Source organism: Phodopus roborovskii, unplaced genomic scaffold (genome assembly GCF_943737965.1).
Source record: "Phodopus roborovskii unplaced genomic scaffold, PHOROB, whole genome shotgun sequence".
Classification (NCBI taxonomy): domain Eukaryota; kingdom Metazoa; phylum Chordata; class Mammalia; order Rodentia; family Cricetidae; genus Phodopus; species Phodopus roborovskii.
This window is the reverse complement of record NW_026126599.1, coordinates 9,836,522-9,859,549: the sequence shown is the minus strand read 5'-3', so window position 1 is coordinate 9,859,549 and position 23,028 is coordinate 9,836,522.

Genomic DNA, 23,028 nt, shown 5'->3' with positions numbered 1-23,028 from the left:
ATGGGGGACACTCTCAGTCAGACCCCCACACTGAGTCACCCTGCTGATGCTGTGTGAATTGTTCACCCTATAGAAACTTTGTGGTCTCCCCCACCACAAACAAAATGATTTTTTAAAAAAGTCCTAAAAAGACAAGGGAGAAGACTCAGTAAGTAAAGTGTTTGCCTTAGAAGCATGAGGACCAGAGTTCAAATCCCCAGAGTTGCAATGTTGTAGAATAATCCTCTTCTACACTGTAAAGATTTGTCTTTCGAATGGGTTTAATAAAACGTTGATTGGCCAGTAACTAAGCAGGAAGTTATGCAGGAAAGGCAAACAGAGTGCTGGGAAGGAAAAGGGCGGAGTCAGGAGTCACCAGCCAGATGCAGAGGAAGTAAGAGGAGAACGCCATGCCAAGAAAAGGTACCAAGCCACATGGCCAAACGTAAATGAGAATTATGGGTTAATTTAAGTGTAAGAGCTAGTTAGTAATAAGCCTGAGCTACCAGTAGATTATTAATAAGTAACATTAAGCCTTCACAGTCAACTATTTGGAAAGCAGCTGCCAGGTATTTGGGAATTGCAGGTGAGACAGAAACTTCCTCCTACAAATCTCATTCATGGGGGAATCAGAAACAGGAGATCCCGTGAAGCAAGGTGGCCAGTTAGACTAGTCACAATAGTGAGCTACAGGGTGAACGAGAGACCTTGCCTCAAAATAAGGTGGAGAGGGAGTGATAGATGGATGTCAATCCCAGCTTCCACCGACATGCACACACAAGTTCAGCCTCACACACACATGCAAACACACTGTCACACTGCATGCACACATGTAAAACTGTGATAGCTTGTTTAACGTGGTTTCTGTTGATGGAGGGTCAGGACATTTATTGTACCAGCAGTACTGCCACAGACAGCGCACCTGGACATTCTTTTGCAGAAGATTCCAGAATTGTTCCTGGCAGTACAACTGCTAGGTTGGGGCATTTTTTAAAATATTGATATACACTGTGGTATTCATTATGTTTTATCACTGTGATAAGACAGCTGACAGCAGGTTACAGGAGGAAGGTTCAGGAAGCTAATAATTCAGTCCACCCCAGAGAGGAGCTAGCAGAGCAGCCTCATACCCTAGCCCATCAATAGGTAGAGAGACTGGACCACTGTGAGGCATTTCCCCTTCACACCAGCCCTCACGGAGCTTGGACAGCTGAGTCACTGGTCCAGGAACCACCACCACCTGCAGCCTCCAAATGCTACTCCAGATTCCACTGTTGGTGTCATGGCAGTGGTGGGGTAGCAGGGAACACCCCAGATCGGGTTTCCCAAAGCTCAGCAGGAGGAGAAAGCCCACTCCAGCTTGCCCACAGGTACCCAAATCCCCCACACTTCCGTGCATCCTCAGCGGCCCCCATGCTCACCAGCAATGAGTGCCATGAAACCCCATGATTCTGCTGGTGGGACTCATGACTGTGGCAGCTTGCTTTGACGGGGCGGGGGGGCAGGGAGGCTCAGAGGCTCTCTGCAGTCTCCAGGTTCCTGGCATTTTTTTTTTCTATTCTATTTCAGCTGTCTGTCCAGAATCTACTGGGATGTTTGCATTTCTAGTAATAGGGGCTCTTTACAAAATGAGGCATTAGTAAATGCTCATTGATTTCTTCTGACCAGACTATGGGTGCATTTATTTATCTGTCCTGGTTTTTGCTTTGCTCTACTTTAAGGAGAAGAAAAATACTTGGCCCTTATGGTTTTTGGAGGAATTTTTCTTTCTAAATTTCTAAGGCCATTCTGCCCTTACAGGAAACAACTAAAGAACGGAGTAGAGGGCTCCATGAGAGAGCTCGGCAGTAGAGCAATGGCTGCTCTTCTAGGGGACCTGGGTACAGTTCAGAACCCATGCCCAGCAGCTCACAACTGCCAGTAACCCCAGTTTCAGGGCATCTGATGCCCTCTTCTGGCATCTATGGGCACCCACGTGTGCTTGCATGCATGCACAGACATACAGGCATGAGAGCACATGTGCACAAACATACACACCTCCTCCTAGGTCAGTGGTTCTCAACCTGTGGCTTGCAACCCCCAGGAGGGTCGACTTTCAGATATCCTGCATGTCAGATACCCACATTGCATTTCATAACAGTAGCAGAATCACAGTTATGGAGTAGCAATGAAATAATTTTATGGTTAGGGCTCACAACATGAGAAACTGTGTTCAAGGATCACAGCATTAGGAAGGATAAGAGCCACTGTGGACATAGGTGAACCCAGTACCTTGAGAATGCTAAGCACCCACTTCCCCACTGAGCAACCCCCCCCATAACATGTGGTAGGCTGTTAGCCCCCACCTTCTTTGCCCATCCATCTAGGCACAAGCTTCTTAAACTTTTCACACTGACAGCTCCCTTTTGTCCAAGAAATTTTTACTGAAACCCAAAATATATAAAATACAAATGCCCAAAAGTCAAACACTTATTGTCACAACAAATCATAAAGAACTTTATTTTAAAACAATTCTTGGAGATATACACACACACAAACACACACACACACACACACACACACACACACACACACAGTTTTGGTGCTTAAATGTAAATTTGCATACTAACAAGAGGGCTCTGCTTTTTAGATTCAGTTATTTTGAGACAGTCTTTTGTAGCCAAGGCTAGTCTCCAGCTCACTATGTAGCTGAGGATGACCTTGAACTCCTGACCTCTAGCTCAAGAGCTGTGGTTCAGGCCTGGGCCACCACCCCAATTTATTTGGTGCTGGGCATGGAAGTCAGAGCTCTGTGTGCCAGCGAGCATCCTTGCCACCTGAGCCTCGTCCCCAGTACTGCTTGCTTATTTCTATATAGAGAATTAAATCTCAGCTGAACATCTGAGATAAGGCAGAGGACATCATCAACATTTTTCAGAATTGGTTTATTGAAAAATTTTTATAGACATCAATGTCTCCAACACTGCTCCTCATAAATATATGATAGAAAGCAGAATATATATATATATTTAGTTCATTTCAGAGGTTGTTGGAAATTCTGTCCTAGTCCAAACACAAAATTCATTTACTGGTTTTTAAGGAAACTTAAGCCAGCAACTCAAACACCAGTTTAAAAAGAAAACAAACATTCTTACACAACACAATCCAGTGATGTGCTAATTCTATACTGACAGGAGAAATTGTTTTCCATAATTAAACCATGATGACTCTGTAGGAGCAGAGCTTTTCAAACGGACAGCAAAACCAGTTTAATGCAAAAACAGAATAGTCTTGAACCCAAGTCAGGTTGTTTCAGGAAGCCTTAGCTGATTTCAAGTGTGGGTACATGGCAGCTTGCACGGAGCAAAGTGTGAGCATTGTGTGTTGACAGTCAGGGCAGCTTGCACGGAGCAAAGTGTGAACATTGTGTGTTGACAGGTAGGACTGTAGCGAGATCACATGAGTCACACAGGTTAGAACTGTCAGGGGCATCTCAGATTCACTAGTAGTTTATTTTGTGTTAATTTTGGTTGACTGTAGCTTGCAGAGAAGTCCTGAGTAGACTGGAGTTACATGTGCACGGCCATGTTGAGGGCTCCAGTGCTACAGCCCCAAGAGAATTCCAAAGCCTTCCCTGGCTGAAGCTCAAGAGGGATGGCAAAGCTCTCCCTGGGAGTCTGAGTGACCAGCTGCTGGCAATTGCAGCTTCCTCCTCCAGGAGTTCACAGCCTGTGGCACACCACTAGCAAGCTGAGGTTGCTGGCTTCCGTGGGTTCCCTCCATCAGAGACAGCAGACCCCCCACCTGATCCCAGCTTTCCTGTATGTGTGTCTGTCCTTTCTTGTCTCCTCACTGCCCTTAGTCAGGGTTCTGGAATTCAAGCCACAGGAGACATGGTAGTTGTTGAACATCCAGAAACCTTCTAGTGTTATTAGGTTTCTCATGACCTCGTAGGTTGTTTAGGAAGCTTTGATGTAGGATGCCATGTGGGAAAGGCAAGGAAGATAAATAGACTGAGAGATGGCACTGGGGTGGGGGCGGGATACTGAGCTGCCATCAGGAGGCAGGACCCCACTGAGTACAGAAGAGACACGTCATGCAGAGCTTCAAGTACCAGCTAAATCGACAGACAGCCTTGTGCTACACAAGTGGACAGCTCCTGGAATAGTCTCAACAGGAGGATGAAAACAGTTTCCCTCTTCTCTGGACATTCTGTGGACAGGGAAGGGAACTAGAGAAGTCATTCAGGGGGAAAAGTCATGGGTTGTCAGCAATGGAGCCAATCAGAACCTAGGCCAAGATGGTATCGGTGAGAAAGATGTGCTTGGGGGAAGAGAGGAGGTCGGGTTTGCTGTCTGCATCAGATGAAGGAGCAGGAGTGGTCTGAGTGACTCCAAGGCACTTAGATGCTCTTGCTGCCCAAGGGCACTGGCATAACATAAGAGGACAAAAGGCAAGGAGGTTCTTCTTATGGGTCGGTCATTGTGGAAAAAGAAGGATCGGGGAAAACAGATAGGCTGAATAGATGTTTATTCAGGGAGAAATAACTTACAGCAGAGACAGATGAACACCAGCAGGTTCCAGTCCCAAGGATGCCTCCAAATGCTCCCCCTCCGGGAAACAGAGCGCTGGGTTTCTGACCCCAGACTTAGTTCCTCCACATCATGACAGCCCCCTGTTTCTGCCCCCAATGGGCGTGGTCAGTGCAACAGGTTTGGGTGGGTGGGTATCTCTCTACAGGTTCTTCTTGTGGGTCCATCTTCCTCCCTGCATCTCAGCATATTTTATGGGGCCAAGGAGTGGATCTACAGACACATATCTCAAGAATTCTGTCTCATTAGAAGTCCCAGAAGTAAGATTTTGTTCATTGGAGGCCTAGGCAGGGTGGTGATGGCTCAGGGCTGGGGCCTGCAGCCAAGAAGTGCACCTCAGCTGTCATGCCCACATCATTTAATGCTCAGGTGGTCTTTGCGGGCCAGGAGGAAACAGTGCCCACCTGAGCTGAAAGAGGCTCTCCAGCCTTAATGAACGTGTGACCCTGTTGTGACTCTCTGTTTTCCAGGTTTCTGAAGCTAACTTGGTAAAATTCTTTATTCTCATAGGAGTGGAGTTGCTTCAGATTACCAGAAATCTTGCCCATTATTATTCCACAAAACCCTCAGACTATAAATTGTCTGAGTCTTGAATAAAGATGGCTGTTGCACGATATTTTAATCTGCCTCATTTTTAGGCTGCATTCTCCCAGGTTCACGCCAACAAATAGAGTGGTAACAAAAGTCTCTTATAGAATATTATTTTAAGATGTGAACATTTACTTACACTATGGAATGTTTGTTTAATGATTCAAAAGTATGTTGCATTCTTTTATGTTGCGTTTGTTTAACTATGAGAAGCTGTGTCACAGTGCCTGTCTAAAACACCTCATTGGTTTAATAAAATCTGAACAGCCAATAGCTATGTAGGAGAGAGATAGGCAGGGCTGTCAGGTAGAGAAAGAATAAATAGGAGAGATCTTGGAGGAGAGCATCAAGGAGAGAGAAAAGAAGAAGGAAAGAAGAGATATACAGAAACAGGGAAAGATAAAAGCCCAGAGGCAAAAGATAAACCGGGTAATTTAAGTTAATAAAAGCTGGCTGGAAACAAGCCAAGCTAAGGCCAGGCATTTATGGGTAAGAATAAGTGTGTGTGTGTGTGTGTGTGTGTGTGTGTGTATGTGTGTTTGGGAGCTGGGTGGTGGGCCTGGAAGCTGAGTGGTGGGCCCCCAAAATGTGAAGAGCCAAAAGAGTAAAAACAACCAACAACCAGAGTCCAACAATATTATTTGATTATGAAGCATAATAGCAAACCATTATACTCCTTTAAGACCAAGAATCTTAATATAGTCAGCCTTTACATTCACAGATTAAAACACTGGGAGTCTTTGTCCTCACTCCATAGACATCCCAGTGTCAATCATCTCACAATGCCTTTAAAATATTGAAGTGGGGACCAGCAAGATGGCTGATGAGGTAAGGCTGTCCATCCTGATGAGTTGAGTTCTGTTCCCCAGGATCCACATGGAGAAAGGCAAGAGCTCACTCTAGCAAGCTCTCCTCTGACGACCACATCCTTGCTGTATACATGCCTGCCCCTCCACCATCCCATTCCCATTCCCACCCCATACCCATCCCACAATAAAGTAAGCATGAAAAAAGTACTCTGAAGGGTGTACACAAGCTATCTGCAAATGCTGCGCTGCACTGTATTATACAAGGAACTCAGGCATGCCATTTGGTGTCCGCACAGGTCCTGGATCCTGAAAGTGACTCTGCTACCAATGGTACCTGTGCACAGTTCTTGTTTGGCTCTCGTCTCAATTCTCCAAGTGTCCATCTTTCTCCATCAGCTTTTAATCGTTCTGGGGTTCAAGAATGCCTTCAGATTCCACCCCTGCCCTTGGCCCAGCATCCCACTCCTCACTAAGCACATGGTAAAAGCACATGGAACATAGAGGTGTAATCGTGAGTAAAAGCTCACTAGGGACTTTCAAAGCAGGGAGTGGAACTATCACATAAGGTTTCCATCACGGCAACTCTTGCCATTTGAGAGTAATTAGCCTTTACTTCTTACTCACAGTTTAATTATGAAACCGATATGCAAATATATGCTAATCGTTTAAGCAGCATTTGAGGAAACGGATGGATTTTAAAACACGGGATTGTAGTTCCAAAAAGAGTTCTGGGAAGGGTGGACAGAGCCTCCTGGGCTGTGTCCTGGAAAGCTCAGGTGAACATGTGATGGCAAATTCTACAAGTTAGCAGGGATTTTTCCTGTGGCTTCTCAGGGCTGTAGCCTAAGCCAGATGAAGACTGTCATTCTTAGGGCTTGAGAGAGACAGGAAGAACAGCTGACATGCCACTGTTTGGAATCACATGCTTCTACACCTTCTGACTGTGTCAATGTGGTCCACTCTCAGATGAGGACTGCCATTGACAAACACTGCCCATTGGTCATAGGGTCACTGACGACCGTCGCGGCTCTTGCAAGTATTTTCTTTTTTTTAAACACAGTGACTCAAACACATGGCCCAACTTCTCTCTAAGTCCCCTGTCCTCTCTCATATGGCACCACATACCCCAGCCTCTCTGTCCTCAAAACGCACAGCTGGCTGAGCCCAGGAACATCTGACCAGAGGACCAGACTGGAAAAATTCACGTCAGATGAGCCACAAAGCCTCCCGGGAAAGGCAGGAAGGGCCTGAAGAGACTCAGCTCAGGCTCACTTCCCTCCGTCACTGGTGCATTTCACACATGTGTTAGTCCACGGGACTTTGCCTCAGAGTGACCATGTATCTGCATAGGGAACCCCAGCTTTGACCCACAGGCTACATGTACAGGGCCTGTAAGGATTCAGGCATCGTGCTGGCCCACCCCTGTCACCTGGCAGAATGCACTCAGGCAGTACCCTGGTCAGCCCAGGTGCAAAGGACCCCTTTAAAAGAAAGACCATCCGCCTGCTTAAGCTTGCTTTTTCCCTGTCATCCCTCTTCTTTCTCTTCTGCACCGCCCCCTGTCTCTTTACCTTTTTTCTCTGTCCTTACACCTTCCCTCCCCTTTCTAAAAAACTTCTCGCTTAAGTGCTGTTTGCCTGGTGTGTCTGTCCCTTCCTGGGTCAGTCACCCTTGCCTGCCATGGAATCCACCAAGGTCCCCTTCACGCTGTATCATACATGCTCCATGTGGGAAAGCAGCCATGTGGGATGGCTGTGGGTTCTCAAGGACCCTCAACTTCAGTGACGAACTCTTTCTGTTATGTAAGACTGAAAACCCTAGCACCACTATCAGAAACATTAAATCGGGGAAGAAGCCCTCTCACCTGCACCAGGGGCTAACCCAACTCTCTCCAGCCGTGGCTACCGCCTTTGCAGCCCTCTCTCTCCTGCCCCCATTCAGACATTTTTCACATGGGTCACTGTGTAGGGGCATGTCTTTGGATGACTCTTTCCTTTTACTTTATGTATTGATATATTGGGTGCTGGGAATTGAGCCAGAGCCTTGTGTACATTCTGAGCATGAGCCGCCCCCTCCACATCCTCACCGGCATCCTCACAATTCTCTTTAAATGCCAGGTCTGACCTTCAACCCAGGCCCAGCTCACTCCTGTCACTCTGCCTGCCCCACAGCTCCTGCCGTGGCTCTTTTACTGGGTACAAGACAAAGCAGCCTCCAGAGAGAGGAAGACGGCAAGGGGCTCGGAGGTGAGACTCCCTCCTTCACTCCAGAGAACTAACCTTACCCGGACTGCCTTTTCCTCGGAGCCCCCAGCTTCTCTGACCTGCCTTTTCCTTATCAGTCTAATCAGAAATCCAAACACAATTTCAGAAGTGTCAAAATAAGACCCATAGTCATGACACGACACAATTACCATAAGCCAAGACAGTGCACTCCCACGCCCCCAGCTCTCCCTCATGTCACCTTAGAACGTCAGCAAACCCCTCCTCCCCACAGGCTGGGATAATACCAAAAGCAGATTGTGAGCCGGGAACCCCTGACATGAGTCTGGAAGCTGTAATTATCCAGTGTATAATTTGGTTGCTAAATGGATTGTTTACAAAGGTGTGCATGGTGAAATCACAGGCCTGGCAGAGCTGAGATGAGGCAGGCTGGGAGGAAGGAGGCAATCATTAATGTCCCCACCTCCCTCCAGGATGCCACCTGCCAACTGTGGCTGCTACCACTGCCTCTGCAGTCTGGGGCCTCACTGAGTCACCAGGGCCTCGTGTTCCATGACGTGGGGAAATACCTGGCCTTGTTTCCTCCCTCAGGTTCCATCTGGAAATGATTCCTAGGGGAATCAAGCTTACCTCAGCATGGCAGGCAGGCAGGCAAATAGAGTTCAGTTGTTACAGGCCCCCAGGGTTAGCCCGGAAGGAAAATGAGCCCAGCGGAAGTCCTGGAAGACCCATGGGCCAGAAGGGGAGAGCAAGGTCCCAGAGCTAATTCCACCTTCCGTGACTAGGGAGCTGCCCTGGTAAGTGAACTACCTCATGCTCTGTGCCCCACTGAAGCACAGACTGTCAGGGGCAGGAAGAGGGCCACTGACCTCCCAGTATAGTCGCTGAGATGCCAGACTTCCAGACTGCTCAAAATCAAGCTAACAGTCAGGGGCTGGAGAAGATGGCTCAGCAGTTAAGAGCACTGACTGCTCTTGCAGAGGACCTGGGTTCAATTCCCAGCACCCATGTGGTGGCTCACAAGCACCTGTAAGTCTGCTTCCAGGAGATCTAAGACCCTGCACGGGCACTGCGTGCTCTCTCATGGTGCACAGACACACATGCAGGCAACACACACGCATAAAATAACAAACCTGTTTAAAAAGATAACCGTTGATAGGACCCAGGAGAGGTGGCCCACATAGGAACCTGGGGAGAGGATAGTCCCAAACCCAACAGTAAGCTGACTGTAAAAAGGTTTGAGAGGCCAGTTTCAAAACTAAGTAAAATGCTATTTTAGAATAAGAACTGATCATAATCTACATAAAGTTATAGCAAGAGAATGTAGGACAAAGAATTCAAGAAACTGCAAATAAATGAAGATGACAAGTGATTGGGTGTGGTGGCATGAACCTTTAATCCCAGGGCTCTGGAGGGGGTCTCTATGAGTTCAAGGCCAGCCTGATCTACATATTGAGTTCTAGGCCAGCCAGGGCTACATAATGAGACCCTGTTTCCAAAAGCAGCAACCATAACAGAACTTGACAAGAAATGATCCTGCCAGCCCTAAGACACAGGGGAAATTAGAGTCTATGGCTAGAAACTAAGATGACTCGAGTATTGCTTAACCACAGAGGTTGTTCCTAGGATTGCATCAAGCCATTTCATCACAGGAACATCTCCAAGTGTGTCACAAATTAACTCACCTACAATACTACCAGAAGACAGGAATGTCTCAGAGTAACCTTCAAGGACACACTGTTGCACCCACCAGTGAGAGAAAGCAACATGGTGGGTCATTCAACACAGGACTGTGATGAACAAAAGGAGGGAGGGAGGGGAGGCTAGGTGCTGGCAGTGCAATCTGTGCTCTTGGAAATTCTAGGCAATTTCTGATTTTTTTGGTCCAGACTTTCTGAGCCTTGTCTTATGCACTCTCCATACTTATGCACTAGGGTGGCAGCAAAAGGCTGGTGTCTGAGCTCTCATGACAGACTCCCAATTTTGCAGAAAATACTCACAATACCTACTTAGTGACAGGAGCCTGGCATTCCCAGGCATCGGTGGTGACATGAACTGAGTGGCCACCGGGGAAGCTAGAACTATAGACACACAGTCTATAGAGAATGCCACTCCCTCAACACTGGAGACCTTGCCGGATGGAGGGGACACCTTCTCATCTTACCACAGTGAGAGCCAGGATCTTTCTGCCCTCAAGAACTGGAGAAAGCTGAAATTGCTCTCAGCAGCTCTTGCCACTCAGGCACCCACACAGCATCTTTGCAGGCGGAATGGGATGTGTCCCTCTAGACCCGTACCACCTGGCTTCTGTTCAACCCAGACCTGTGTGCTGACTCTAAGCTTCCAGAAATTTCTAGTCTATTCCCTGCTGAGATGAATAACTCAAGTCCAGTGCCTTGGAGGAAGTGTACTCACCAGTCTCTGAATTGCTGCCATAGGGTATGCAGGACCCAGTGTCCAGCTACTGAGGAAGCAGAGGACACCTGAAGGCTGCTTCCTGCCACTCACAGGACTCCTGTTAAAGGTCGTTTGGTCTCCGCAGCCTCACTGTGCAAAGCACACTAGACTTGGGTAGCTTCTGTTTTACAGGTGGGGAGAAGGGAAAAGAGAAACAACTGGCTAGTATACTTCACTAAACACACCATGTGACACTCATAAGGGCCTGGGCTTCTCCTGCAGGTGATCCGGCCTCTGAGTCCATAGTTAGGGCCAGTGTTTGCTGGTACCCATTGGCCTGCTGTGGCAACCTCCTGTGGGGCTTCAGCATAAATGCACTCATTATCCTGCCCATTCATGGGAAAAAAAATTAACATGAATGAAGGAAGACATTGAACCAAGTGCCTAATCTGTGGCACTCACTCTGCTGATAGCAGAAGTTTGTGCAGAGAATTTAAGCAGAAGTTTGTGCAGAGAATTTAGACGTTTGGGAGTCACTCGGCTTAAGTAATTGTTATATTAGATTCTCACTAATAAGATGGGTGTGAATTCTCCCATTTAAAAGAAGAGAAATGGAGGAACTATGAGGGTTTGCTGGGTCTGTGAATCAATCAAAAGTTTGCAGGAAAAGCCAGCACCTCTGAGGGTTGACTGGAGAGAATTTAATGAAGGTATTGTTTACAGGGAAAGACTGACAGAGACAAACCGACCCCTGGTGGCTAGTCCTGCAGGAAACTGCTTCCTGCTGAAGCCGCAAGGGGCAGGTGTAGAAGGTGATGCTGAAAACCAGCCAAGGCTCCCAGTAGGGCTGGGGGCGTGGCTAGTGGGAGCTGAGACCCAGGGGGACCTGCTATTGCCTGCGGGAGGAAAGTGTGTGTGTGTGTGGGGGGGGGGGTTGCACATAAACAAACACTACCGTTCCTTCCTACGTGTAATAGTCAAGATGAAAGCAAGATGTCAATGCAGCTGGAGCCAGGCCTCAGAGAATGGCCACCTAGGCCCTGGACAGGAAGGCGAAAACAGAGAATGAATGTCATGTGAGGAATTGTTGAAGACAATCCAACGTGCGTGGTAGCATGTGGAGTTTGGCTGGTTAACCGGTGCAGAATGCAACTTTTCTCAATGAACAAAAAACATGGAGGGAGCCGCTAATGATGATGAGCAATGCCCAGCTTGGCTGGAGACCCAGCTGACCAGTTCAGGAGAGTACCTCAAGATGTCTATCAAATAGATATCCACCCATCCATCCTCTCTTCACCCAGAAAGCTGGGCAGAGGAGACAGATCTCTGGGTCAGACAATAGCCTAGAGAACAAGTAGGTGAGACTCCAAGCAGGTCATTTCTGCAGCAATGTCCTGACGCTGCAAAGCTCCAACCCCAAAGCTCCAATCAACAAGGACTGAATATATCCTTCATTCAAACCAAATCCGGAGCCTGAGCCTAGCCAGCTTTCTGACTGCTCCTTGCCACTACCCAGGGCGCCACCTAGTGTCCACTAGCCTTACTACACCCCATCCCCTACCCCCTACCCCAGCTTAAACCTTTTCTTGGGAAGGTTTGGTTTTAGGAAAAAATCTTGAACTTGACAAGGAAGACAAAAATTGGCCTCCAAGACGAACATTTTTTTAAACTGGCTGATTTCTAAAAGTGATTTCACACATTGTTTTTTTCTTGAACCGAACCTCATCATGACTTAAAAACAATTTCTTAAGGTAATGAACCTAGTATTGGGACATTTCTTTCAAACAATTGTTTTTAAGAAAGATGTTCATGTGTGTGCATATAAATTGGCTTATTTGCATACAAGATAAGGATACCCTGCACATTTTGCAGAGTGTGGTTTCATATACCTAAAGCCTATTTAGGCCTCTGTTAGAGGCTTAATGATAGATACCGCATTCTCCCACCAAAACACACTCAGAATAAACATAACTGGGAGATAAGGCCTGTGAAGACACTAAGTTAAAAAGTGTCTTTTAGGGTGCCCTTATCCAATTTTTGTGGTGGGTTTATGGGTATTTGATCAGAAACATGTATGCCCAAAAGAAAAATCAACAGTGAGAGGCCATCAAGGGGCCTTGGGGGAGCAGGCAGCCTCCTCCTCCACCTTGGTCCCCCAGCTGGGCCAACGCAGAGACAATGGAGAGGACATTGGTCACACTGATGCCAAGAGTGCCCAAAGACAGCCTGCCTTGTGTACAAGGAAATAGGCACCTTGAACAGAAAAGGTACCAGCCTTTCACGCTCCATCTCTCACTAGGTATGGGGCTGTTTTCTCTTATTTTTTTTCCCCTTGGAACCCACTTCCTGGAGAAGGTATAGGACAAAAGAGACCCTTTCTCAGTGGAGGGAGTCAAGCGACTACTATTTGCCAGAGATCTCGCCTTCTGTGACGTAAAAGTGGTCCAGCTGATAGGAAATGAAATGTGTTCATATTCTTTGGGTCCAAACACGCAAAATCTGGCTCGCAGCACCTGCTTCACGCGCTAGGACCAACCACTCCTTAGCAAGAAGGTAAGCACAGGGTTCCCAGACTTCCCCGAAGGAAACCTATTCAGAACCCCTCTGGACCTTCTGTAGAATGAGGGGACACACCCCCATCTCCCTCCTACCCTCAGTCTGTGGATAGCCAAGAAAACTGCGGCTTCCAGAGGCCAGCTTATGATTACAAGAGCCTTGGAGATGAGGGCTTTATTGAGGGTGCACACTTGTAAGCTGGGATTAGAAGCCTTGAAAAAGGAAGGGTGGGTGGACAGAGCAAGCAAGCGAGGGAGGCAGGGAAGCGCACGACCACATGCTGGACACAGGACGGCCTCTGGAGCAGGCCGCCTCCTTGGAACCACAGCGCCAGCTCAGCCGCTTGCAAGATCGATGCCTGGGCAGGACCATTTCCTCCTCCGGCGGCGGGCGGCAGGCGGCGGGGCCATTAGTGACTCTGTGACCCACTCACCGCCTGTCCATTATGGTCCTTCTGAGCCATGGTCACCTGCTATCCAGCAGCACGCCAAGCCTGCAGAGTCCAGGCAAGGGCAGGGCTCCCCCTGGCGGACGCCGCTTCCCTGTCGCTTTCCTGGGATATTAGGGCTTCCTGAATACTTTCTGGTTTTGAGCCGGGAGTTGAGGATTTTTGCCATTGGTGGCAAAAGTTCACACCGAGTAAAAACGGTGAGAGAGAAGAGGCAATAATAATAACTAAAATAAATAAATAAATAAAAGCACTGGAAAAGGCAGACTGACAGAACCCCCACACCACTCACGCTACAGAATAGCAACAGGGCTGACACTTTGCTTGCCTTCACTTGGGGGCAGATGGAGCAGTGTTGGTTTTGTCCTGGAACCCTGCTTCCTGTTACAGGGGATGAATGAGCTACAAATGCAAGCGGTTTCTTTAAATATGTTGAATGTGTGATTCCCAGCTTCACAGACGCTTTGGGACGACGGCCGAAGAGAACAAGTTAAATTAAGATAGCTGTTCTACATTTTCGGCTGCCGTGATAAACACCATGACCAAAAGCAACTTGGAAAGGAAAGGTTTTATTTCCGTTTCGGGGTTACGATCCATCAGTGAGTGGCTCTCAGGCAGGAACTGAGGTAGAGACCACAGAGGAACGCTGCTTATTGGCTTGCCCCTTACTTTGCTGTAAAGAGCATGCTCACCTGGCCAGGGATGGCACTGCCTGCTCACAGTGGGTAGGACCATCATACATCAATCAACAATTGCCCAAGAGCCAAACTGATGGAGGAGGCAAGTTTCCAAGTGAGAAGTCTTCTGTCTGGAAGTGTCAAGCTGGTGACTAATGCTAATTATGACTTCAGATTATTATAACATTAATTTGGGGTGACAGCCATCTAATAGCATAGACCAGTCTGGGGTTTTATTTTTCTTTCTTTTTTTTTTTTTTTTTTTTTTTTTTTTTTTTTTGTCCTCAAATATTTCTAGAGTGTGGCTTTTCCCAGCACTCTGACTTTTTTTTATTTAATTTTATATAACAAAGTCCAATTAAATGAAAACAAACATTTATACACAATATTTGGGAATTTGGGCGTCGTTCTTTCCAAACTACTTCCTGCTGGTAAGGGGCGCTGTCATGGGGGGATTCGAAGAAGATCAAACCACATTAGTCTGGAAGGAATCCACATCTTTTCATTTTCTGTGGAAACAAAAATAGAAATCCTTTTTGGGGTTTTTTTTTTCTTAATAAAATATGCAACTGTGAGAAATATCTGAGACTTTCACCCATCACGGTCAGGTAGCCCCTGAGACAGGGACTTCCTTCCTCTAAAGCTTCAGATGACCAGGCTGCACTCTGGAATCTTCCAGAAGGTGGAACAGAGGTTTCTAAGCACCACAATGGAAGACAAAGTCTGAGAAAATGAATATCAGTCACTTGCTCTGCAGAGGAAATGGGTGGATTTCCTGGGAGTTGAACCCATAACCTTGGTCATGCAAAGCAAATCCTCTACCGATGGAGCTACCTGAGCCGCCATTCACAGACTTCTTTCTCTTCTTCTTTTACATATCGATCCCAGTTCCCTCTCCCCCCCCATGTTCCCTCCCCCTCCCCTTCCATCCCCCTCCCCATACACTCCACAGGGAAGGTGATGTCTTCCAGGAGGGATCAACAAAATCTGTCAAGTCATTTGGAGTAGGGTCTAGGCCCTCCCTCCTGACTCTAGGCTAAGGGAGTATCCCTCCACGGGGAATGTGCTCTCAAAGTCCTTTTGTGCACTAGGGATACATCCTGGTTCCACTGTCAGAGGTCCCTTAGATTGCCCAGGCCTTCTAACTGAGACCCATGTTCAGGGGGATCTGAGTCGGTCCAATGCTGGTTTCCTAGCTATCAGTCTAGGGGTCCATTATCTCCCCCTTGTTCAGGTCAGCTGTCTCTGTGGGTTTCTGTAGCCTGGTCTTGACCCCCCCTTTTTTTTATCACTCCTCCCTCTCTGCAACTAGATTCCAGGAGTTCAGCTTAGTGATTAGCTGTGGGTGGACAGACATCTTTTTAATAAATTAAAGCAGACAAGATGAGGTGTGTCTCTCTGGGACCGGGGTCCTCCACCTTGGGGATAGCAGAAAGCTTGGAGAAGCTAACATGCACAGCAGGTCTCCTGCCTGAGAAACTGCCTCCACGTCAGCACTTGTCAACTTAGGAACTGTCCCCTACCAGAGTCAAGAAGGACCAGCATGGGTGGTGTGGGTGGTGTGGGCCTCCTCTATCTCCCTGCCGAGAAGGGCCAGGAAGTGCAGGGAAGGGAGACACACCTCCATGTGGGTAAATGACACTCTCAGGAAATCTTCAAGGAGAAAAGAGGTATACAGACCCCCAGGGAACCCCAAAAGGACAGATAGATGGAGGACAAATCCCCTAAACTTACAGGATTTGGGGGAAACAGCGTGATTCATAGTTGAAGCAGCAGAGTCTCCAGCAGCATTGTTTAGTGAGACACAATGTGGGGCTCCTAGGCCAGCCTCATCAGCACCCTCCAGAACATGTGTGAACCACAGATTCTCACTATGCTCCATGGATGGACCCTCTCAAACTCTGCAGAGAGGGCGGCAACCTCAGCAAGCCCTTCAGCCAGTGCACTCTGATGTGCTCTCAAGTTCAAGACCCACCCTCCTACCTCCCTGTGGTGTCAAATGTTTATGTCAGGACAGACTCTAAAGCAAGGGACTTAAATAGGACTTGGGACCTAGGAAATAAGGCTTGACTAATGCCAGGTTGCTGATTCCTAGTCCTACCCAGGGAAACACGGGACAGCCAATGAGGAGAGACAGACAAGACGGAAGGGGAAGGGACAAGCTCCCATGGCACCCTGAGAGATGTTTCTGGTGATGTGCCACAGGACTCTGCTGTCAGCCAGGCCTGTGACATCTTGGCCATTAACAAAATTAAACTTTCTAGTTTAACTTTTACAGATGTGACTCATTAGCATGAACTACAAATGTGTGATTGGTGGATCTAAGATGATATGGACAGAATTGGAACAGTGATGTGAAGCTAAGGATGTGTCTATCATCCAGGATCAGATACTGTAGCCAGGGGCCAATCAAGCATGGGCCCTTGTGCAAGTTAATTAGGGCCTGTAAAAGTCTATTCAGTATGAATCTAACAGTATGGGAAGACCACATGAGAACTAAAAAAATTCTAGGATATGGGAAGGGGGAGGTGATGGAAAACCGTCCCTTCCTCCAAATAACCAGCTCCAAACCTCGGGACTTTGAATTGTCGGTGTTCAGAATACACTACCACAAACAAATGGTGCCTTGAACCCTAAGAAAAGAGCAGCTACAGGAAGTTCAGTCTCACTTTCTGTAAGTGTGCTGCTCCCTGGGACAGTCTGAGTAACCTTCCCTTACTACTCGCTGAGACAGTCTGGATAACCTTCCCCTACATTAGGTCCGAAGAGCTCCTGGACTGAGATTATGGTCTCTGCCACTTTAGGTTTTGTGTGTGAGAAATGTCCATTCTGGTTTGCACAGGGGCTTCACCAGCATACACAACTTATAAGGGTTCCTTTCCCCCAAAGTACTCAACACCACTGTTGTTTGTTTTTTGTTTGTTTGTTATGATTTTTTTTTCCTGATAGGGACTTAGGAATTCATTTCTGAAGGTTCTCATATCATGCAGACATCACTTTGCTTATCTCTTGCCATTAGGCCCCTCCTTTTAAAGGGCCCAGCACTTCCTGCCAACACCAAATTGAGACCAAGCATTCAGTACACGAGCCTTTAAGGGACACTTCAGACCTAAAAGTGTAGAATCCCATAATTCCCATTCTGGGATTTGGGTCTCCAGAATTTTGAGAGAATGAATTTCTATTCTTTTAAGCTAGCAAGGGCATGAAAAATTATTACAGCAGTCCCAGGAAGGATGGGAAAGTGGAAAACTCTGGTTCTATTCTTTCTCAAGACATATTTGGCTCTGAGAGCCACATTTCTGGGAAACGCGCATTCTGGAGCGACAAGAGGCCTTTGGGTGTTTTCCAAGAAAATCCCAAGAAGGCAGACTCATTTCAGACACTCTCTGAACAAACCAGAGGAGATGGTGAGCTCACTGTGAGGGACCCTGCGCCTGGGGAGAGTGGGCTTGGTGTGGGCCACTGTCTCTCTGAACCCAGACATCCAGAGCAGCCATGGCCCTCCCTCTGCTCTCTGCTCTCCCTGGGGCAGAGGCAGGCAGGAAGAACAAAGATCCAAGGAGGTTATCTGAGTCTGCCTCACAGTGATTAAACCCAGGCACGGATGTGGCTTGAGAGACTCAGAGGAAGAATGCATTTTTAAAAGGTTCGGTGGTGAAGTAAGCAGTCTGTGGCAGCAAGCAGCTCGTATTCGGAGAGTGAGGTATTTATTGAATCCCCCACCCCACCCCCACCCCCACCCCCACACACTAAGAGCACTGGTGCAGGAGCCCTGGGCAAAAGAAATGTAAACTGGAAAGCTGTCCCTGGGAGGGAAGAGCGCAAGCATGAGATAATGAAAGAAAAAGTTCTGATAATGACACGGCATTTTGCAGCACAGGTAAAAATGTAGAAAGGAAGAGATCAAAGGGACCTAGATTTATCAGAGTCATTGACTTTGTGTTTGAGGAAATGGGCATTGAATCACGGCCAGAGCCAGCTATGGGGAGAGCAGACAACCCTGCAGCCGCTGACAGTGGACAAGACAGTATTGTGCTGGCGTGAAGGTAGCAAAGCCCGGGAGCGCTGTGTGGAAACCAGGCCAGCACCTCAGACCCAGCACAAAGGGGGCAATGTCCAGATTCCTAGTGATTACATGCAATGTGCATGTGGCTGTCTGCAGAGAGGGTCTTGGTGGCCCTGCGGTGGGAATCGCATGTGACAGAAAGCCTCATATGTGTAGCATAGGGGGTCAGAGTTGATGGCCCCGAACTGATCCTGGGAAAAGGTTCATCCTCAGAAGGATGAGGCCATGTGGCCCACAGGCTGAGGAAGATGCATGCAATATCAAAATTAACTAGAGATGGTGTTTAAACAAGCAAGAACCCAACAAGTCAATGTGAGGCTTAACTCACAAGTGAGGTGAAACTCAGCATGCAGGAGCTTGGAGTTCCAACCCCTGCATCCTACAAATAAAACCAGAGGGTCATAGCATCCCTCTTCTCATTGGAGCAAAAAATGGGAAGGCAGTTAGCTCATGGGAAGGGAAATGGGGAGATTTGCAGAAATACAATTAAGTAACACTGGTACTAGGTGCACCTGTCCAGCAGGCCAAAATGAAGGAGATGGATATTGCCAAGTGGTGGCTGGCGTGTGGGACTATTGGAATCTGTGTGTCCTGCTTTGTAGACTAGCATAGCCATTTTGAAGAACAGAATTTTGTCAACTTAAATGCCCTGGACTTCCAGAGCCCAATAATGCCACTCCTAAGTAAGCATTTCTAAACAATTCTTTTGGCATGTCCCAAAGCACTGTGCATGAAGAGGCTTGCTGCAGATCTGTTTGTGGCACCAGGGGATCCATCATGGAGGCTGGGTGGGCACACACAGGAACAGCCCCAACAAGGAGTCAGAAGGCGCAACCACTACATAAACATGGCAACACTAATACAACTCTTAAAATACTGAATCAAGATTGTGGCTACAGTTCAGTGATAGAAATGGTTTCTGCCTGTCTGAGACTCTGGCTTCCAACCCCAGGACAGCCTAGAATAAAAGAAAAAGCAAAGGGAAGAAAAGAAGCAGAGAAGGAAGGGGGAAGGGAGGGAAAGAAATAAAGGAAGAAGGAGGGAAAGAGGAAAATGGGAGAGGGGGAGGGACAAGAGGAAGGGAGGGAGGGAGGGAGGGAGGGAGGGAAGGAAGGAAGGGAGGGAGGGAAGTGGATCCCTGGGACATTTGTGTTCAGTTAATCATAGGTCCATTAAACAGTATATTTTTGACAGAGCATGGCTGATAATAACATACACTCAATGTAGTTGGATGGTTGTCTATGAGAAGGGAGAACTAAAGATAATTGAAGGAAAAAAAAAACTAAAGCATGCAAGAATATAAATGTCTGGACGGCAGAGCTGGAGCTTTGCAGAGCCGATGATAAAGTGTGCCATGGACTGGAACGAATGATCAACTCAGCCCTCTGCTTCTGAGAGCAAAGTAAACAAGAGTCTTAAGCTCTCCATCAATTACCAAGGCAACCAAAGACCTGAATATCAAGTGGATGCCTCACAAAAAGCGAGTGGTTTCACATGGCTATAGAGTTAAAATGGTACAGAGTCAGTAGATCAGGGTTTCCGTTAGACACGGTGTTGCATTTTTATTCCCCCAAGCCAAGTATTGGGATGGTTCCTATGAAATAAGAAAAGATGTGATCAGACTCAATGCAGCAAGCTGACTCCCCAGGTTAGCAGTACCGTGGTGGCACTGGCTTCATTTGTTTCACTTGTCCGTAGCTAGACCTCTGGGAGTTTCCACGTTTGTCTTCTTGGAGGATCTTCTGAAATCGCTAGCCTCTCTGTGATAGCCAGTCTTGGTTGTCAGCTTGTCATAGTTGGAAAGAGAACCTCAAATGCCTCCATCAGATGGGTCTGTGGAGCACTGTCTTGATTGCTGATTTGTGTGAGAGGGCCAGGCTCACCATGGGTGTGCCACCCCTAGGCAGGTGGTCCTGGGTTATACAGAAATCAGACTGAGCAAGCCAAGCAGAGAGCAAGCCAGAAGACAGAATTCCTCTGTGGCCTCTGCTTCAGTTCCTGCCTCCAGATTCCTGCCCGGTTTACCTCCGTGTTGCCACTCTGGACCTGAGTTCCCTTCTCTGTAATACTGAAATGATTTGGGCAAATGGCCTTTTGCTCTCTGACTTATGAATTCTGAATAAAATGCTGTTATGTGTTAATGAGACTTATGATTGGTCAAGGAACTCGCTTTTCTCCTGATCCATCAGAGAATACCACCCCTACCCACTGCTAACCCCTGTCTTCTTTCACAGGTATTTCCCACAGACTGGGTGACTCCCTACATGACCTTAACACAAGTGTCAACATCAGAAGCAGGCATCAAAACAAGAGTCCCCTGGACTATTCAACTTCACCAATTTCTCTATTTTAGAAAAATGATGGGTCTGAATCATTGGTTGCCTCTGTCTGCCTGTCTCCTTGGCCCTTCAGCCCATTCCAATTCTGGTTTCTGTTGTGATAAACACTACAACCAAAAGCAACTGGGCAAGGAAAGGGTGTATTTTAGTTTACAGGTTATACTCCATCATGTAGAGAAGCCTCCAGGTTCTTCAGTTTCTGCCTCCCCTCCCCTCCATGGTGAGCCACAAGTCAAATGAACCCCCAGCACTTTAAACAAAGGCCCTCACACTGACCCCTGGTACCCACGATGATGCCCTGAGCCTTGCATCACTCCGCATCAATCTACCTCTAGGGCTCACATTCACCATCATTACTCTGAAGAGGCCACCCACCCACGCTGAAGGACTTCATCCTCCTTGGGTCACGTCTCTCAGTTATAGGCAGAGCACCAGCCAAGACCTCTGGGGTCATCATGGCTCTTTATGGTCACAGTGCCCGTGGGATGGAAGGCTGTGTGTCTTGGCACTCATAGATTCTTTTGGACATGGAATAGAGCCTACGTGTCTACCATGACATGAACACATGATGAGTGGTTGAAGAACATACCGTGTAAGATGTTATGTGCTCCTCAATATGATGCAGCTGATAGTCACTTAAAGAAGGGCCCAGAAGCACAGATTGGAGATTGACTGTGGTGGATGGAGATCAGTGCATGAGTCTATGAACACAGCTTAGGCAGAGCTCTGTGAGTTCAAGGCAAAGCCTGGTCTTCATAGTGAGTTTTAGGTTCCATGCCAGCCAGGGACACATGATATGACCCAGTTTCCAAAATAAAAATCAGAGAAAAGCCAGCTGATATGTACTGAGTGTATAATACAAGCCAGGCACTATTCTAAGTCACTTGAATGCGCTTTCAAGTTCCTACAAGAACTCTAGAACATTGAGGGTAGCGGTCTACCATCAGATTATTCATTTGTGGTAGGTGAGGGTTGCAATAGGGTCTTACTATATAGCCCAAGCTGGCCTTTGCTTAAGACCCTCCTGTCTCCCTCCCACCCACCACCCACCAAGTTCACCAATTTCCGGTGTACATCAGCACCTGACAGAGACCTCCATTATCCCTACTCCACTGATGTAAGGAGAAATCAAGGCAGAAGGCAGAAAGGGGACTCACCTAAGGCCCCACATCCAGTCATCCTTAATCTGTACAACCCACCCTTTGCTCCACCTACTCAGTAGGCTGGTATTTATTGGCCTCTTCCTCCAGTGGGGTAGTGGGAGCAGAACCTGGCTTGGCCGGAGCTACTCCCCAAATATCCACTCTCAGCCACTTCTCAGGAGCGTGTTAACTGGTCTCTAGGAGAAGTGGTTTTCTGCTTGCTGTAATTTAATGCTGGTAGCCAACCACTTTGGGAACAAGTTTGCCCTGAGCTCTATGTGTGCTTGCCTTCCTGTGCCAGTGTGTGAGTGCTAATGGTTCTGTGATGCCAGCTGCTTGTCCCACCACAGGTATTTGTAGGTGCAATGAAATGTCCTACTTATGAACACAGCTTGGGCAGAGAGCTGCGCTGTGTAAAAGACAGTGGCTGAGTGTGGCACATTGTCTGAGGTTTGGTATTGATGAGTTATGTAGCAAAGCAAGGGCATGGGCAGGACAATAAAAACACACCCAGGAAGCATCTCACCCCAAAGTCTGTGGGCTGTGTCCAAGAATTAGAAGGAGCGAATCCACAGACCCTCTAGCTGTAGATTTTTAAGAAATGTTGGGAGAATGGAGACCATGAATCACATGCAAATGACTTAGCTAAGGGGTTTTTATTGGCTATTCCAAAAAATTATGATCCAACGTGTTCAGTTTTCTTGTCTTCACAAGACCCTGATTAAAAAAGAACACGTTTGTTGTTGTTTGTTTCAGGTTTTCTGCCAAGCTCTTTCCACTTGATCATAGGGGCTGGAAGGAGATACATAAACCATGCAATCTGACCCCAACCTGAAGAGAAGCAGGCCTGAAACTGGCAAGCCTAGGCCAGGGAAGACAGAGTGGTCTAACCGGTTTAAAGACCAAAGCAGTCCAACTTCCCCAAATGTTCATCTTTTCCAATGTGTCCACCCTCGGTGCCTAAAGGCCCTTCCAAGTTGGGATGCTCACTAGCCCTCCTTTTTCCTACCTTTCCTTCCCTGCAGAGCATAGACCTCCTGAAGTGTTTAAGTAATGAATGACCCGCTGACGACATAGAAACTTAGACCCCAGGGAAGAAACTGTTCCTACTAGGATGAGGGGTATGCTGGATGCTGAGGGCGATGCTGGATCTGCAGGTTCTAAATCCACCCATTCAGCAAGCCAGTGGACCAAAGCACACTGTGTCTGTTCACACTCTTTTCTTTGTCATTGT